Genomic DNA, 18,689 nt, shown 5'->3' with positions numbered 1-18,689 from the left:
AATAACTTCACTTTGTATTTCATCTCTTGCTCAAAAATAGCCATGGTATCATTTTTAGTTCATTCATTTTTATTTTATTCAAAATATAGGGGACAAAAGAGAGAGGGGGCCGGCGCTGTGGCTCACTTGGTTAATCCTCCACCTGCGGTGCCAGCATCCCATATTATAGGCACCAGGTTCTAGTCCCAGTTGCTCCTCTTCCAGTCCAACTCTCTGCTGTGGCCCAGGAAGGCAGTGGAGAATGGCCCAAGTGCTTGGGCCCTGCACCCGCATGGGAGACCAGGAAGAAGTACCTGGATCCTGGCTTCAGATCAGTGCAGTGCCAGCCATAGTGGCCATTTGGGGGGTGAACCAACGGAGGGAAGACCTTTCTCTCTGTCTCTCTCACTGTCTAACTCTATCTGTCAAATAAAAAAAGAGAGAGACAGAGAGAGATCTTTCATTTGTTGGTTCACTACCCAAATAGCCAGGAGCCAGGAACTCAGTCTGGGTCTCCCACATGGTGGGCAGGGACCCAACTACTTGAGCCATCATCTGTGGCCTTCTAGGGTGTGCATCAGCAGAGAGCTGGAATCAGAAATGAATTTGGACTTGAACTCAGGCACTCTGATACGTGATGTGAATGTGGCAAGTGGCATCTTAACTGCCTCACTAAATACCTAAGGGGTCATGCTTCTAACAAGCACACCATGGGACTATCCTATGGGACACCATGATGTCTATTCTCTGCCTGATGGTAGAATGTGACTTGGCCCCAACACGGTACTGGTTGCACTGTTGTTATTCTGCCAGGGGCAGAAAAAATCCGAGTGTTGGACACCTGTTCTGTGATGGCCTCCAATAAGCCAATAACCCCCAGTCTCATCCATCCTTTATGTTCTCTAACCCTGTCACTTGAAAGTGAATGCTGTCACTCAACAACCAGAAATTGAGGAAGTGATCTCTGCTGTTTCTTCCAGGCTTTCTCTAGCTGTGCCCAGCAGGCCACTATAAACCTTACCCATGGTTTTGTACCCTGTAGTCAAGAGCAAGGGTTATAACAACAGACATACCTGGATTTAAAGCCCTGATCTTTATGTGAACTTGGCCAAGTCATCTGGTCTCTCTGAACATCTTTTGCTTCACCTGTAAAAGGGAGATAATACCTGACCAATAGTGTTGCTGAGAAGTTAAGTGAAAGGCTGTATGCAAATATCCAGAATAATTCCATCATATATGTTACCATTATGGTTACTCTAACACAATCTGATCTAGAACTTCAAACTGTAAGACACCTCTCCCTCCATTCCTAGGTCAAGTGTCTAAACTTCCACACATGCCCACTCCTGGGTTCCCTGTCTGGTCTCAGCCACATGTCTCCTGCTTAGCTATGTAGGCCTCCTGTTTGACAACGCCATCTCTTTCAACTAAATCAGTTCCTTTAAAATAACAACTTTGACATGAGGCTCTGTGCTAGGCATTATACATGTGTTACCCCTAGTAAAAGTCCTAGAGGGTAGGTATTAGCATTCCTGTTTTACGGGTGAAAAAACTAAGTCAGTGAGGTTGAGCAACCTCCTCAAGGTCATACAGATTAATGGTGAATGAGCTGGGGTTTGAACTAGTCTGTGTGCAACAGTCACTGTTTTCAGCCATTGCCTATAACCCTGAGAGGCAGGGAGGCCAAGTGTTGTAGCTGCTTTTCATTTTATAGAAGAAGGATCTGAGTCTAAGAGCATGTCAAGACCACGTAGCTGGTCCATAGCAGAGCCAAGCCTAGAACAAGATCCCAGTGAAAGCAACCCAGCTGGAGTAATTTTAGGTCACTGCAACATGGAGGGATGTCTTTCTGATTCCAAAGGCAGGAAGGAAAAGAAAGAGGAGACTTTTAGCAGTCTTGGCAGGGGGTTACAGTACTCAAATAAAGTCCTTTTGACAAGAATCCATGAAATATGTAGTGACAGGGAAGGAGTTGTCCCTGTTGCTATCCTAAGGGAACCTTGAAATGCAAATGTGAAGTGACACTGGAGTTTAGAGTTAGGGAGGAGCACTTCTCATCACATCAGGGAAGACTTCCTAGAGGGATGTCCTGTCATTAGTTCTTGAGGACTGATATAATTTGAACAGGGTTGAGGATGCCTGGATGCTTGGCAAGAATATAACCCTGACATTAGATCAAAATATACCAGAAGGCTGGACAGCGAGGCATGACACTTGTGTAGAGTTTGCATGATTAGTGATGTCATTTTAAAGCTATCCTTATTGAATGCTTAGCCTGTGTTTGCTTGTGCTATCTTATTAGATGAATAAAGGGAGGAATGACCATCTAGGACCCAAACTCCCCCTGCATCTGACTTCACAGTCTCCTTGCACTAAGGACCCTCCACTTTCCTCTGCAGGGATCTTCCACAACCTCCCATGGTTCTTGTTGAAGATATAACATGTTTTTTAGTCTCCTGATTTAGTGTTTATAAATGGTTTCTCACCCGTGATGTCTTTAAGAGGTAGATATACTGGAGTATTCCCATTTTACAGTTGAGGAAATTGAGAAATCAGAAGAGGGAAATCAAAGAGGTTTTAATTCATATTGACTTCCTGGAGCACTGTTTTGAGGATTCTAAGCTCAAGTCCAGGGGTTAAGCAAAAGTCAGTGTTTTGTTCAACTAGTGAGGTCTCCCTGGTCATGAAAATGAGGGCGGTGGCCCACATACTGGTGAGTTCAGGAACTCAACTTTGGTGATTCCCACCCAGAGCCCTTTCTTCCAGCATGTTCCCCATAGAAGGCTTATGAGAGTAGCACAGGTTTTTAGATACAGGTCAGAAAATAGTGCAAAGTAAATGCTCCAAGGAGTAGACTGAGAAACGGTCCACCAAAAATTATCTATGTCTTGATCTTGGAATCTGTGAGCATTAAAGTACCTTATATGGCAAAAGAAAGTGAATGGGTTTTTGCACACTTGACTAAATTAGGGATGTTGAGGTTGGGGGGGGGGTTCCTGAATTGCGCAAGGGAGCCCTAATGCAATCGCATATACACTTAGGAAAGACAGAGGGATTCTGCCCAGGCAGAAGGTGAAGTAGACAGAGGCTTGGAGGCGTTTCCACAAGCCAAGGACAGCCATCCCTAGATTGGGAGAGATGAGGAATGGATTCCCCGCTGTGGGGAGCAACTCGGAAGACTAAGTTACTGGAATTAAGACTTATTCTATGCATCTGCTCTCCCACAATATGGCGCTGGGAGAGGAGTAAACAGCTTCTACACAGCTGCCTCCAGTTCGACCAGTAACCTGCAGGAGCTGATCCTGCTCCTGATTGGAGGAGAGCAGCGTACTCGGCGTGTGGGTAGCAGAGTTGGGATTGGTGGAAGAGGTCTATAAAGGAGGAGAGAGACAACATGCACCAGGAACACCTGAGGAACATCTGAGCAGCCCCCAAGAGAGCTGGCCGGCGGTGTGCCGCTCCCCCGCGGAAGTGGGGAAAGTGGCAGGGGGAACCACCCTTCCACGGAGGTGGAAGGGACAGCAGCCAACCCGGGAAGGACCAGCAGCAAACCCGGGAAGGGCCGAGCAGACAAAAGAACAGTGCAGGGTCCTGTGTCGTTCCTCTGCGAAGAGGGGGAGCGACACCCCCCAAGCAGCTTTGGAAGGCATGCAGCCTTGCTGATACCTTGACCTTGGCCCAGGGATACTGATTTCAGACTTTTGGCCCCTGGAACTGTGACAGAAGGAATTTCTGTGGTTTTAAGGAAACAACTCTGTGGTAATTTGTTATGACAGTTACATGAAATTGATATACCCACTAAGTATTATTTCCCTTCTCTTCCCAATCTTTCTGAACTCTGTAGCACACATGTGCACACACACACACACACACACACAACACATATGTATTTCCATTCCATTGCCAATAGGAAAGACCTCTTATAAGTAAATATGCTTTAAACAGAATCTAATGCTTAGTAAGACTGTATTCAGATATTTATTACACAAAGATATTTACCCTACTGGATACTAATTAAAATTTAATCAGTTTGCTCCATTTTCTACCTGTACATAATCTGCTGTTTCCTTTAGTCCATTTTCAATATCCCATGGATAGGATAACAGTCTTTTGAACAAACACAAACCTTTCATTCTAAGAGGAAGGCTTTGCCTCCATAACTTGCAAGAGGTTATTTTTTATTTTTGTTTTGGAGGTGTTTCAGCTGTAATTTTTTTCTCCTCTGGTAAGGAAGCAGAAGTTCAATGTGCCATAAAATTAGCACACACGTCAAATAGTCCAAGGCCAGCAAACTGCTAACAATAAATCATGTAATCTCAGCTCGTTACCTGTGGAGCCTGAGTTAGAAAGGAAAATCCATTATGAGAAATGAAAGTCTTAATAATGAAATCTTAGTCGTGGATGGATGTGTGTTGGAGAGGCTATATGAAATATGACTTGGAGAGGCTTAGAATGTTAATATCTGAGGATTCAGAACATAGCTGTCATAGATAATCACAATGCAAATATTAAACTGTGAGTGAATGCACCATTTTTTTTTTTAATATTCCACACACGCCATACTCAGGAGAAAACACCTCCCGCAAGGAGACACAGAAGGCACGGAGCTAGCAGAAAAGCCATTGCCAAAAGAGCTTCCGCAAAGGTTTCCACCAGGCTACAGGTCCTTGATGGCCAGTGGTTCTTGGTGCTCTCTTTGGCTGGAAGAAGTTTCAGGAGAGCTTTACCACACCGCTCCTCACCTTGTTTCACAGATGAGGATCCCTAAGGTCAGTGGTCTAGAGTTCATCAGTGCGTGGCAGAAGCCTTACTCCCAGGCCTCTGTCTCCCCCATGTAGCACACTGCCTGCTAGGTGCTCTTGTTTAATCAAGTTAGTCTGTAACAGGCGTGCATTGAGTGGGACTGAGAACCCAGCCACTGCACACTTGGCTGTTTCAAAGGTTAGTGCCATGTAGAGTATGCCTTACTGATTACCCTTAGGAAACAAGGTTTAAGGTAGGTTGGGGGCACTATTGACAAATGAACAGCACTTCAGTAGGTCCTCTCTGACCTAACATAATCTCAAATCACTGTTGTCTTAAAGGAACCTCACCTGAGCTCTAGCTTCACACACCTTCATCACCATAACAATAAGATCAAACTCTTCCATCCTAAGCAAATGCAGCTTTTATCCAGCAAGTGGGTGGGTACTCTGTTTCTGAGATGGAATGATCTACTTCAGTAGCTGAAGAGTCCTGAAAATGACGATCACTCTGGTAAGTCCTGGGGAAGCATGGCTGAGGAAGTCCTTGTCAGGAAGGCTCTGAGCCACTGCTTAGTAAGGTTCTCAAGCAGTCAGACAGCAGCTGGGAGTATCTCAGCAAGTGATCACTATGGTGAGGCGGTTGTCCATTGTCCTCAGAGCACTTGTCAGCACAGTGTTGATGGTTATAGTGAACAGTCTACCCTGGAGCAGTTCCAGACTTCTCAACAAATGATCAAATAGTAAACAGAAAAACAAGCAGCATCAGCAATATTGATTGATTCATTCATTTATTCACTCAACCAATTCTTTCTTCCTCATGGATCCATGTGTTCTTTTTTTAAAAAGATTTATTTTGTTAATTTGAAAGGCAGAGTTACAAAAAGAGGTAGAGATAAATAAATAGATAGATCGATCGACTGATCAATCAATCAATCTTCCATCTACTGGCTCACTCCCCAAATGGCCACAACCATAAGAGCTGAGCCTATCCAAAGTCAGGAGCCAGGATCTTCTAGGTTTCCCAAGTGGGTGCAGGGGCCCAGGGACTTGGGGCCATCCTCTACTGCTTTTCCAGGCATATCAGCAGGGAGCTGGATTGGCAGTGGGGCAGCCGAGACTTGATCTGGCGCCCAGATGGGATGGCAGTGCTGCAGGCTGGGGCTTTAACCCGATGAGCCACAACAACGGCCCAGTTTGTATGTTCTTTAGGAGAGGGGTTTAGCTAACACTTCTCTCTACTCTCTGCTTTCCCCTCACCACTTCCTCCTCTCATCTCAAAGAAAAGGTGAGAGACTTGTCTAATAAAAGAGCTTGAGGGACAAGGCTGCACACCCTGCTCAGCCACTGAGTCTTCTGTTTGGAATCTGCCTGCCTATGAGCAGCATTCCTTTTGATCCATTTCTTGTGCTCAGACACTTACATGCTTGCAATGGTTCAAGGTCACTGAAAATTGTGATTGGAAAAGTTTCTAATTAGAGAGTAAAGTAGGGGCTGGCACTGTGGTGTAGCCAGTAAAGCTGCCACCTGCAGTGCCAGCATCTCATATGGGTGCTGGTTTGAGTCCCGGCTGCTCCACTTCTGATCCAGCTCTCTGCTGTGGCCTGGGAAAGCAGTAGAAGATGGCCCAAGTCCTTGGGCCCCTGCACCCATGTGGGAGACCTAGAAGAAGCTCCTGGCTCCTGGCTTCAGATCAGCCCAGCTCCAGCTGTTGTGGTCCTCTGGGAAGTGAACCAGCGGATGGGAGATCTCTCTCTCTCTCTCTCTCTCTCTCTCTCTGCCTCTCTGTAATTCTGCCTTTCAAATAAATAAATAAATAAATCTTTTAAAAAATAAATTTAAATTAAAGAGTAAAGTATTAGAAGTTCATTGGCTGGAAGACCTAGGCCCCTGCTCGATTACCAGTTTTCATCACTCATAAAGCTGGCATTTCTATCTTTATGGGTCTCACTTTTGAGTGTGTCTACCTTAATGAGCTCTTAACTTGAGTGCAGAAAAGAAAGTGTTACTTCTTAACTTTCACCATTGTTTTAAAAAACAGGCTTGTGAAAAAACCGTGTGAGGACAAACAATTAGGTTGAGTAGGATGAGGTCCCGTATCATCAAGGACTCGCTGTCAGTGGGGATAAGGAAAAGTAGGGTGACCAACTCACCTTGGTTTTAGCACTGCAAGTCTAGCATCCCATGGACCCTTCAGTCCCAGGAAAATTGGGATGGTTGGTCACCTACAAAACAAATAATTCATTATGGGATAATGCAATAACATCATAATGATGTCCCTAAGGGAGAACAGGGAACTTCCTGAGAGAATAGGGAAGTTTGCAGAGGACGCGGCATTTACCCGGAGTTCTGAAGGGCAGGGATGTGGGGGTGTAAATGGGAGAACTGGGTTGGAGTAGAGCTAGTCACGGTACATCCAGTAGGTAAATTTCAAAGAAGCCAAGCACTCTTTTTTTTTTAAGCTCCCATGGTAAATTAGCCAACCTGAAACCTAAAATCAACCTCCTAAGTTCTTAAACCAAGCCCATATCCCTCAAGACCCATAGCCAGTTTTCTCGTTAAAGAAACATCTTATGATTTCTCAGTGGATGAGAAAGGAATCATGCTTTATTCTTATTATTCTTCCCAGGAGTATCTGTGACCATCTGGAATTAAAAGGCCATGGCCCCAAAAATTAGAATAAAAAAAATGGAAGTTCCTGACATTTAGAATATGTGTGTAACTCACACTCAAAACCACCTCTGGAGAATTGCTTTGCAAACTGACTGATGCAGATGTGCAAAGTTCAACTGCTTCGCCTCATATCAGGGCACATTCTTACATCCCACCTTACACCCCAGAACTCCCCATGGCCAGACTCTGTCTGAAATCACATCCTTGCTCTAATTCTTCTTCCCTGTATTAGTCAGGGTTCTCCAGAGACACAATAGGATGGATGGATGGATAGATAGATAGATAGATAGATGATAGCTAGCTAGTTAGATAGATAGATGTTAAATAATGGCTTATGCAATTGTTGGGGCTAGCAAATCCAAAACCTGTAGGACAAGTCAAGTCAGTGTGCTAGAAGCTAGATTCAGCCAATAAAGTATTGGTGAGAATTTGGAGGACCGGATGAGAGAAGAGCCTTATTTCCTGATTCATGCTTCTGAAAGCATCCTTCCTGCCTGCATGGAAGCAAACGAGGCTTTTCATTTATTTATTTTTGGCACTTCCAGCACCCGTAGATGGAGCTACTTCTTCAGAACCTAAGCAGCTCTCCAGCTCCACCACAGTCTTACAATCAGTCACATTTGGAAAACCTCGGTGGCTCAAAGTACCAGCCCCAGCCTACCCTCCTCCCTAGTTCTGGACCCAGTAAAACTGCCTCCACTCTTGTTCCCCCAGCCTCATGATGGCAGCGTCTTCCAGCAGTTACTAAGCTCTAGGTCAACTCCAAGTCCATATTTTGCTCTTTTATCCCTTCTAACACTGTGTTACCACTTTCCCATGCTGAAGTCCTTTTGTTTAAAACATCTAGAGAGGTGTATGTTCGTATGAATATACCCTACCAACCTTGACTGATATTTAGACCCTCAACAAATACTTGTTAAACAAATAAACCGTGGCCCCAAGCTTGTATTTTTAGACTCATAATTCAAAATAAAGAAACTTCCTAACATCCATAAATTACACTGAAGGAATGTAACTAGACCTGCTTGACCACATGCCCCTCCCTGTGGACAAAGGGATAGAGCACCTGTTGGGTCAGGACTGGCTCATAGCCTCAGTTCCATGGCTCACACAGGGATCTGCTATTGACATTGATAATGATAGTGCCACCTGAACCACTAGAGATGAGAAACAGGGACTTCTCAATGGAAGACAGGAGTTGGGCTGACAAAAACAACACTTTTCCCATCACAGTGTACTTGCAGTCTTCAGGGGGAAGCAGGCACATTGGAAAAATGGCTATAATGCAATATGGTGATGCATCACCTGTTCTGGGAGCACAGAGGATCGCTGTTTCCACAAAGCTCATTCACACACACTATATAACTGGTTCCTCATAATGCTGGCCACTGTGAGGTCAACGTTCTCATCCCCATTTTATAGAATCCTCTTCGGCCCCCTTCTCTTTTTGGTTCCAAGCCCCCTCTCCGTCTTCCCCCTGGCCAGGCCACACCAGCCCCAGCTGCAAGATTTTCCCCACTTTGTCTCCATGCCAGTTGAGGAATGGTTGGAAGGACAGCATTTAAGGGTGTCATCATTCCTTCAAGTTTCTAACAGGCTGCCATGTAGCAGGCACAGGAATGTCTGTGACCTCAGTAGCCAGAAATAGGACTAACTATAAATTTGTAGTGAAGTAGAGTTCTGCTTAACATAATGAGAGGACAGAGGGCAGTGAGTATCCCAATGCTGTGGGGAGATAGTGTCAGCAGCTTTTATGGGTTGTGGGAAAGTAGGAGAACCCTGACTCAGGCAACAGACTGAGTAGAACTTGTACAGATCCTATGACGATGAAATGACTTCTTACTTTCTCCACTGCCTTCCTGGGCCACAGCAGAGAGCTGGATTTGAAGAGGAGCAACCAGGACAGAATCCAGTGCCCCAACAGGGACTAGAACCCGGAGTGCCAGAGCTGCAGGCAGAGGATTAGCCTAGTGAGCCATGGTGCCAGCCATATGACTTCTTACTTTCTGCCCACACCATTCATTGAAGTTAGAATCCTTGCAAGTCTGATCCAAGATTCGGGGTTAACACTAGATGATAAATTGAGCAAAAAGTAAATCATAATGACACATTAGTTTAAAAAGTCATGCAATGATAATAAGGGCATGTCACAGGGATGTTAGGCAAACTTTTATGCATCTTTAAGTCTTTTAAACTGCCTCAGATTTTTCCAGAGTTTTTAGTTTCATGTTTATCTTTTTAAAAATAATTGCATTTTTATCCATTTAACATGACTACGCATGGTTGAAAATATCCTTGTTGATTTTAATATTGTGCTTCAGACTGAAGGAAAGGACCCGGATGGGGCAGGAAGTGAGGTCTGATAAGAGGGCAGGGTTCCTGGGCCCTGGGAGGCTTCCCGGAGGTGGCTCCTACCGTCTCCCTCTGACCACTCTTGGTCCATCATCCCCAGTTCTGCACTGAGGTAGGAATGAGGAGCCACTCCTCCATTCCTGAGACAGGAGTCGGCCTGTTTAGCAGGCTGACAGTCTCCTATGTGGGACCACAAAGATGTCTGGGACTGGGATCCAACCAACGTGGCTTTGCAACTGAGGACTCCCTTCTTCATCTGTGACATAGGAGGAATGCCACTGGGGTGCTTCTGTGCCCGTCTCCCAAACCTCTACTCAGGTGTGCTGTGTCCAAAGCCCCATATTTCAGATGAGGAAACTAAGACCTAGGGGAGTCCTCCGTCTTGCCACAGGCTACGCAGCCAGCAGTGAGCCTTATAAAGCCCTGACTCCTGGCCTAGCAAGCCTTTCACTGTCCCACATACCTCCATTGCTTTGGCTCCCAGAAGCCATGCCAGGGAAAGGCAGGCTCTTGCCTCGGGTCCTCTGTGGGCCTGTGGCGTGGCTGCGCTCCCATCACAGCTGGAGGCCTGGCCTCTGGTGCCTTGTATTCAGGTCACCCAGCAACACAGTGTCTGGATTCTTCTTTCTGGTCTGCCCCACCCTGGGGACAGGCCAGGCCCGAGAGCTGTTCCTCGTGAGGTTATGTGAGGCCTCCGCAGCCTGGAGGCACTTGCACTCCTGAACTGGCTGGCGCGGGTACCTGTGTCATGGGCTCCCTCCACACTCCCTCCCAAGGCCCACAACACAGGGGACAAGTGAGCTATGCTGTTCCTGAGGCACCCCTAAGGGGAGTAGGACATGTGTGGAATCTGAAAGTGAGTCATGTGACTCACTGGAATTAGGAGCCACTGGGCCCTGGGTTAATCTCCAACTGACAGCTCTTTCTCCCCAACTGTGATCTTAGGATGAGTTCTTGAAAATCCTTCCCACAACAAGCATTTATTGAGTGTTTACCGTGTGAAGGCTCTGGGGACATTGCAATGAACAGAAAGGTCGCTTCACTCAATCACAGACTAGAGGCAGAGGCAGGTGAGGGAACAGAGAGCCCTGCTACAGCAAGACACGTGCCATGCTACAGCAAGAACGCCATGGGGTAGACAGGACAACACAGCCCGGGAATCACAGGAGGCTTTCACGAGAGGGGACACCCAATCCAATCCTCTTCCTTCCTCTCCCTGACTCCCTGTTACTTACCAGGCACTGCCCTAGGAGCCAAGGGGAGTTTGCTCTGCATTCCTGAGACTCCACCAGGGGCTCTTCGACCAAACCTGGAAATAAGTCAAGCCTGTGTTCTCCCACTCCCTGACACTTTCGTTTTCTACTTCTCTAGTCTAGCAGCTTCCTTCACGTTCTCCTGGCTGTGCAAAGTCCCTCATTATCCCACCCTGTCCTCTCCCTCTAGTTCCAGAATGACTGTGAGCGTATAGCTCTCTCCTCCCACTTTGGAACTGCTCTTTTCTCCTTGCCACTAGATGCATCATCACAATGAGCAGAATTCTTACAGCCCTTACCTTCTGCTGCTTGGGTTGCATTGTGTCTCCCCACAAGATAAGTGCAAGTCCTAACCCCTGGCACCTGTGGCTGGGACTTTTATTTGGAAATACGATTTTTGCAGAAATCAGCAAATTGAGTTCGTACTAGATATGTGGGCCTCTAATGCGGTGTTTGTTGTCCTTGCTGGACAAGGAAAATTTGGGCACATGAACGGTGTACAGGAAGAATGCCATGGAAGAGATAGAGACCAGAATGACTGCAAGCCAAGGCATGTTGAGGATGGCAGCAGCTGCTGGCTGGAAAAAGGCCAGCAAGGGTCCTCCCCTAGAGGCTGCAGAGAGAGCACAGCCTGGCTGGCAGCTTCATCTGGGACTTTTAGGCTCCAGAACTGTGGGGAAGTAAATTCCTGTTGTTTGAAGCCACCTGTTTTGGTGTTTTGTTGTAGAGCCTTAGGAAACTAGCATAGTCCCCCTGAATGTGCTAGTTTGCTTAAAAGGGCAAATTAATCTCTATTCGGTGGGAAGCCAGGCAGTGCAGGCCCGTGTCTAGGTGACCCATCTCCACCTACAGACCTCGATAAAGCCCTTGGGGATTGCAGCAAAAGCAGACTACTCCATCACAGCTGAGTGATCAAGGTAAACAAGCGACTGAGGGCCTCCCAAGCCACTGAGTAAGTGGCTCTCCTTTAAAAATATGAATTAAGAGGCACAAAGACTGTAACAAGCATGTGGTAGGAGATGGCTATTGTCAACATCACGTGCAAGCAGAAGTAGTAGGCAGGGAAGTAGGAACCCTGAGCGAGCCTAGGACACCACTCTGGAGAATAGAACAGATGTCCAGAGACACAGAGACAGTGAGGGAGAGGTAGCTGCCTTGGTTCCTGCCCTCTAATGGAGTCCAGAGTTTTCAGTAAGCAACAAGGAGCCACAGCAGTTTCAAGAGGTGGCAGAAGTTCACTATCATTTTATTCAGCATTCTGCCTCTCCTGCCATCCCACTGATGACCTTACTTACAAACTACATCCCCGGAAGTCAGACTCATCAGGGACTTAGCCACTTAGGGAAGATCCCAGGTCTTGTCATGTTTCACTATTTATCCAAAGCACAATGTGCAATAATTATATTTAGAAATGAGATGACAGTTAACCAATTCAGCCTCAGATGGCACCACCTTCTATATTCCTGAGTAGCTTTTACCACAGCCAGCCAGCTTGGCCAATCAGCTCAGACACCACTCTACTGCTGTAACCGGAGCTTGAGCTAACCAGAGGTTTAACCAGTACCTTATCGTCTGGTGGTGCAGAGCTGATGGAATGCAGCTTTTCTCTTCCACACAAAGATTTTCGTGTGTCAGACAAGGTGGTGGTGGAGAGAGGTGAACAACCACTCTTAACTATATGGTACCTGTTAAAACTGGGACAACCATCCTGTGGAACCCAGGTCATTTTACTTCTTGCAAAGTCATAAATATCCCATAGCTGGGTTCATGATCAATGTGAAGGCAAAGTTTTCCAGAAGATTTTCTCAGTTGCCTTTGTAACACGTAACAGTTGACACTTATAGAGCACTCACTGTATGCATGTTATATACATTGCTTCCTTTAATCCTTAAGTTTAATCCTCTATAAAATGACACTGTTACTATTTCCATATTAAGGATGAACATGTGGAGGCTCAAATTGTATGGTCTCTTGCAATGCAGTTGCTTTCTAAAATCTGTGGCCCACCTCAATTCCCCCAATTAGGTATTACTTGGAAAATATCTTGGAAAAAGTACCTGTATGAAGTTTTAAAGGCCCTAAAGCTGAATGAACTTCCTGGGATCTGAACTTCTTTCTTGCCAGCGACTGTGTTGACAGGGTCACAGCAAGGAGACAGCACTGCCCTTGTTATTGGATGCTCTTGGCCTCAGCTCTTTGACATTGCCTAACATTATGCTCTCTGGCACTTGCTTAAGCTCCCTGCGCCACAGTATGCACAGTGAAAGGTTCATCTTCGCTCCATTTCACAGAGCTGTTAGGAAACTCAATATAAGCAGAAGCATTTTGCAAATCATGTAGAACCAGGGACAGGATTCTTGGTCACAGATCAACATTTTTGAGCACTTAGCCTGTGTTAGGAACCATGCAAGGTGCCAGGGATACAAGTGAAAGTGCATGACATGATTGTCACCTCTTCAACAACTATATATGGAGAAGCTCCCATGGGCCAGGTACTGTGCTGTGCATGGGGGATGCCAGTGTGTCTGAGAGAGGTCCAGGTGCTGCGCTCACAGACTGGCATTGCATGAGAAGACAGATGTTCTAAATGTGAATGCAATAAAGCAGTAATGCGGTGATAGGAGGACCACAGGGTACTACTGGGGCCCTTAACATGGCGTCCTATCCTGTTCTAGGAGTCCAGGAGGCCCTTCCTGCGGCGGTGATGTTTAAGTATCTTCTAGGAACACAGACACTGGCAGAGATGGCTACATAAGCCAATAAACATTCAAGTATGACATTTGGATAAGAAGTAAGGAAGGCAGTCTTGCCACTGCTCTGTATCAAAGCAAACTTATTGTCCAATCCTAAGTGTTGGCATCACAACTGGTCACATATCCAGAAAAATTTTCCATAGAATTAAGGCTTAAAATAGTAACAAGCCAAAAATAGCAGGAACACTCCCTGATATTATCTTCCTCTCTCTCTCTCTAACACACACACACACACACACACAAATTCAATTAATCTGGCAAAGAAAATACACAATGTATACCATGTGTTCCTAACCCAGTTCATGTGAACTGTGGTTTTTGATCTTATAATGGATCTTGGTGATTTGCATGCAAAAGGAAGGGCTTTTAACTTTTCTTGGGTGTGGCTTTTCAATGGGTAGAAAGCAAGAGTTCAAAGTAAGACTGCTAAGCAATCCCTGCCCCATTGCCCAGCCCCGAGTCCAGAGAAGCTATGAATTTGGTGATTGTTAGAAAGCTGAGGTTACCCAAGGGCTGGTGAGAACAGATGCCCCAGTCCTGCTTTCACTACTACATGGGACAAATCAGTTTTCCTCCCTGAGACTCAGTTTCCCCATTTATAAATACAGGAAATTAAGAAAGTCATTTTCAGCACTTTCATGACTTTCAGAAGAGGATTCTCTACCCCAACCGTCTCCCGCAGGTTAAAGTGAGTCCCTGTGTTATAATCTTGGCCCTTTTCACTTTTAGCGCCTATCATCATCTCTATTTCTTTCTTTAAAATATTTTGTAAGATTTATTTTATTTATTTGAAAGAGTTCCAGAGGTAGAAAGAGAGAGAGAGAGAGAACAAGAGAGTTCTATCCATTGGTTCACTCCCCAAATGGCTGCAATGTCTGGAGCTGAGCTGATCCAAAGCCAGGAGTCAGGAGCTTCTTCCAGGTCTCCCACCTGGGTGCAAGGACCTAACAACTTAGACCATTCTCCGCTGTTCTCCCAGGCACATAAGCAGGGAGTGGGATGGGAAGTGAAGCAGCTGGGACTCGAGCTAGCACCTATATGGGATGCAAGTGCTCAAAGCTGGGGCTTTAACCCGCTGCGCCGCAGTGCTGGGTCCCTCTGTTTCTTTTTATCTATGTATCTCCCTCACGCTGAACCCTAGAAGAGTAAAGGCTGCATTGTCTACCACTTTACTCATATGCTACAGCCTGTACCTCCAACATAGCAGGAACTCAGCAAGCATTTATTGCCCAAAGAATGCAAGTGCTCAACCTCTCTCTGCCCCTCTGCCTTGGAGCTGGTGTTTGTGAGAAGCCCTCTGAGGATATGTGTGGCGTTTCTGACATTTCAAAGGGTCATTTCCATACTACCATGGAAATGATTACATCCATAAGTCCCCGGTTCAAAGAAGCAGCCCTGTACTTTCCAGAGGTGTGGAAGAAACAAAGCCAGGATCCAAAGTTCAGTTGGCACGAAGTCAGTTACCACCCACATTGTGACAGTCAGGATTAGCAAAACTGAAGAAGGATTTTTTCAATTTAAGAATTATTAAACATTGTTGGAGTGATTGATGAAGTCAAGCCACTGTTGCTGTCATCCTATGATCCATTTTTCCATGGTTCATTTGTTCATTTGTTTCAACACTTCCTCTCAGACTTTCCCTTGTGCCAGACCTTGTGTGAAGCATGATGGAAACGCAAAGATCAATACGCACCAAGAGCCCACAGCGGTGGAAAGGGAAGAGGGGGTCAGGCTGACTGTGAGAAGGACGGCTTTGTGGATCCATTTGATTACAGTCTGCCTCTTGCTGCCAGACAGCAAGCCCCAGTCAGCCAGGGAACAGATCTCTCTGTCTTGCTCAAGGATTCAACATATATCAGGAGAATGAGGAAACAGCATCCACCCAAAGAAATCAGAAAATGCTCAGGGACATTGGAAAGGTACAACTTGGTTTCAGCTGGAACAAATTAAACAATCAAGGCCAAGAGGGGCCACAGAGATTGGCACTCCCAGCCTCCACCCTCGTGCCTATTCTACAAATAAGGAAATTGTCACAGAGAGATATGAAGTCATTTGCCCATGGTCACACAGTGCTATGGGATGAATTTTGTCCCTGTGAAATCCATATATTGACGTTTTAACCCTCAGTATCTCAGAATGTGACTGTATTTGGAGATACGGTCTTCGAAGAGGTTACAGAGTTCAAATGCGGTCATGGGGGGAGGGTGCTCCAATCCAACTTAACTGGTGTGCTTACAAGCAGAGGAAATTAAGATGCAGACTCAGAAAGAGAGACCATGTGAGGATATAGGGTGAAGATGACCGTTGGTAATCCAAGGAGACAGGCCTCCAATGAACTCAACCCCACTAATGCCTTGATTTTGGACTTCTAGCCACCGAAAGTGCAATACAATAAATTTCTATTGTTTAAGGCACCCAGTCTGTAGTATTTTGTTATGGCAAGCCTAAGAAGCTAACACACAGAGAAAGTGATGGGAAACCTGGGACTCCAATTCAGGCTGAATCTCTGGCTTTGCCCCTTTCTTTTCTTTCTTTATTTTTTTTTAAGATTTTTATTTACTTATTTGAGAGGTAGAGTTACAGACAGTGAGAGAGAGAGAGAGACAGTGAGAGGGGTCTTCCATCCGCTGGTTCACTCCCCAAATGGCCTCATTGTCCAGAGCTGCACCAGTCCAAAACCAGGAGCCAGGAGCTTCTTCCGGGTCTCCCATGTGGGTGCAGGGGCCCAAGGACTTGGGCCATCTTCTACTGCTTTCCCAGGCCATAGCAGAGAGCTGGATCGGAAGAGGAGCAGCCAGGACTAGAACTGGTGCCCATATGGGATTCTTGCACTGCTGGTGGAGGATTAACCTACTGCGCCACCACACAGGCCATTGGCCCTTTCAAGATAGCATCCAGCTGGGCCATTCAATCCTCTCCCACACCCACTCCTGAGGATGATGACAGATAACTAGAGAGCCCATACATAGTGCTTAGTACTAGCAGGTCTTCCTCAAAGTATTTTGTATACATTAGCTGATTTCATTCCCTCAACAGCACTGTAAAGCAAGTACTGCTGGGTCCCGTGTTTACAGATGAGGAAGCAATGAGGAAGCACAAAGAGATTTCACAACTTGCCCAAGACACACAGCTACTAAGTACTGGACCTGAGATTCGGGCCAGGTTGTCAGTCTCAGAAGCCAGAAGCATGCTTTCACAAGTATGCTGTTCAACCGGAGTATGTCTAAAAGCCACAGGGTTTTCCAAGATGAGAACTAATGGCGGCACTTAGAGTCAGCCCTGGGTTTGCTTTCACATAGCCTATAGACATGGACCTGAAGTAGCTCATTGGAGGCAGAAAACAAATGAACAGAGGGGAACCAGGAGCCTGGCTAAGGAGTGGGGTGTTAGGATTTATTTGCTTCAAGGCCTTCCAATGTACTAGCCTATCATTACTGAAGCATTGAAACAGCAGCTTTTGAGCCTCCGTAAGAGACCTGGGTGTGAATTCTCTCTCTGCCATTTACTAGCTGAGTGACTTGGGATTTGAGGAATCAGTCTGAACCTGTTTCTTCTTTTGGGAAATGGGGGAAACAACACTCATCTTGTGGATTAGACATAATGTTTGCAAAACACTGGCACAGGTGCCAATGCACAGTAGTTGATCAATAAACAGAGCTCTGACTAGCCAAGCAAAATGACCACACCCAAACATTTCTTCCTCTGTGAAGCCTTGCCCAGCGCCTCATTCTAGTCTCTCTGAATTAACTGCTCTTTCCGCTGGTCCTCAAAAGAAGCTACTTGCACTGCTATTTGACAGTTTGTCCCTGCATGATAGAAGTTGATGACACACCTGTACATCCACCCATGCACTCCAACACAATTGGGCTGAGCATTTTCCATATCCCAGTGCTGTGGCAGGCACCGGGAGTTCAGAGATGGCCATAACATGGTTCCCGTCCTCAAAGGGCTTGGGCTTTCTGGACAACCAAGGGCTGTTGTGCCCAGTAGTCAGGAGCACTAAAATGTAATAATAATAATATACTTTTAATTTATTGTATCATAGTAACAGTCTTCTTGAGAAAACTCAGCATTTCGTTGGATTTTCCAGGTATTTTATGGTTAACATTACTAGTATGGGACAAGGGCATCATAATATTTTCAGTTTTCAAGATCACACAAGTAGACACTGGCAAATATTTTAACAGCTAACACGTATGGGCTCCTTTCCATAAGCCCATAGTACCATTGGTTCGGTACTTTAAACTTTTTCTTATTTAATCCTCCTGATAATTCTCTCATTTTTCTTCTTTCACAAATGAGAACACTGTAAACATTTTCGCAAGGTCGGCCAGCTACTCAGTTGCCCAGTCCAAAAAAAAATTTTTTTTGACAGGCAGAGTGGACAGTGAGAGAGAGACAGAGAGAAAGGTCTTCCTTTGCCGTTGGTTCACCCTCCAGTGGCTGCCGTGGCCGGTGCACTGCGGCCGGCGCACCGCGCTGATCCGATGGCAGGAGCCAGGTGCTTCTCCTGGTCTTCCATGGGGTGCAGGGCCCAAGCACTCCCTGGCCACAGCAGAGAGCTGGCCTGGAAGAGAGGCAACTGGGACAGAATCCGGCGCCCCAACCCGGTGTGCCGGCGCCACAAGGCGGAGGATTAGCCTAGTGAGCCGCGGCGCCGGCCCGCCCAGTCCAAATTTGCTCTCGGTAGAATGTTGCTGCTGTTGTCCTAACAGCCAGAGCCTGTAGTAGCAGGATCACTCCACCACGGCGAGATGCGCAGTCTTGCGCGGAGGCTGTGGGAGCCCGAGCGTACCGCGGGGGCGGGCCAGGGGCGGGGTCTCAGGCTGGCGCTTCCCTACTGGCCTCCCAGGCGGAGGAAAAGTTCCGCCTCCAGCCGAAGGTGCTCGCGGATTGGCTCTCTGAGACCGATTGACGGCACAGAGTGTAAGCTGGGA

General features: G+C 46.3%; 1 long non-coding RNA gene across 1 annotated transcript; it reads right to left on the bottom strand.

Annotated features, from left to right (window-relative positions):
* Window positions 1-553: 553 nt before the first annotated feature.
* LOC127484885 (uncharacterized) lies at window positions 554-11,160 on the bottom strand. The gene is made up of 3 exons (XR_007912080.2): window positions 10,982-11,160; window positions 6,875-6,946; window positions 554-1,125 (listed from the first exon to the last, which is right to left on the bottom strand). It is a non-coding gene; the product is annotated as an uncharacterized lncRNA (long non-coding RNA).
* Between the last annotated feature and the right edge of the window lie 7,529 nt (window positions 11,161-18,689).

Source organism: Oryctolagus cuniculus, chromosome 1 (assembly GCF_964237555.1).
Source record: "Oryctolagus cuniculus chromosome 1, mOryCun1.1, whole genome shotgun sequence".
NCBI lineage: Eukaryota > Metazoa > Chordata > Mammalia > Lagomorpha > Leporidae > Oryctolagus > Oryctolagus cuniculus.
Note: the sequence above shows the minus strand (reverse complement) of the source record. Positions and strands in the feature narration are given on the sequence as shown.